Genomic DNA, 1102 nt, shown 5'->3' with positions numbered 1-1102 from the left:
TTTGATTTATTGTAGAAATGAGGTCTCACCAAGTTGCCCAGGCGGGTCTCAAACCCGTGGACTCAGGCAATCCACTCACCTCAGCCTCTCAAAGCATGGGATTACAGGCTGAGTCACCAAGTCTGGCTTATTTTCTTTTAGTATGTTTGTCTGGCTTGGGTATTAATGTGTTATTTTCATGCTTTTATGATTTTTTCCATTTTATTTTTATTATTGATTTCTAGTTTTATTCTTTTGTGATCATAAAAGATACTTGGAATGATTTCAATCTTCTTTTGTATTTTTTTATTTTTTTTTGAGTTGAAGTCTCACTCTGTTGCCCAGACTGGAGTGCAGTGGCCGCTCCCGGCCACCGCAGCCTCGACCTGCTGGGCTCCGGTGATCCTTCCGCCTCAGCCTTCCGAGTAGCTGGAACTACAGGCCCACGCTACCACCACCGGCTAATTTTTTGATTTACTGTGGAGATGAGGTCTCGCCAAGTTGCCCAGGTGGGTTTCAAACCTGCGGGCTCAGGCAGTCCACTCACTTGAGCCAACCAAGTCGCGGGATTACAGGCTGAGCCACCAAGCCCAGCTCAATCTTCTTAAAATGTTTAATACTTATTCTGTGATCTAGTATGTGATCTATCCTGGAGAATGTTTCATGTGTTCTTGAGAAAAATGAGTATACTGTTGCTACTGGGTGAAATTTTCCATATAGATCTGTTAGGTCAATTTGGTCTTAGTATTGCTCAGTTTTGCTATTTATTTATTTTATGTCTTATTTTATCTATTTATTATAGCAAGTGGGTTAGTGAAGTTGCCTACTATGATGCTATTGCTATCTATTTAGGTGCTTTGATGTTGTGTGCAGGTATATTTATAATTGTTATAGCTTTCCCTTGAATTGTCACTTTCATCATTATGTAATGCCCTACAATTTTGAACTTACTTGTGATAGTTTTTTACTTGAAGTCTATTTTGTCTGATATACGGATAGCCACTCCTGCTCTCCTTTGGTTACCATTTGCATGGAATATCCTTCTCTATCCTTTCACTTTCAGCCTGTATGTGTCCTTAAATCTAAGGTGAGTCACTTACAGACAGCATAAGATTAAGTCTTT

Source organism: Carlito syrichta, unplaced genomic scaffold (genome assembly GCF_000164805.1).
Source record: "Carlito syrichta isolate Samal-C Ts95f unplaced genomic scaffold, Tarsius_syrichta-2.0.1 Scaffold303123, whole genome shotgun sequence".
Classification (NCBI taxonomy): Eukaryota; Metazoa; Chordata; class Mammalia; order Primates; family Tarsiidae; genus Carlito; species Carlito syrichta.
Note: the sequence above shows the minus strand (reverse complement) of the source record.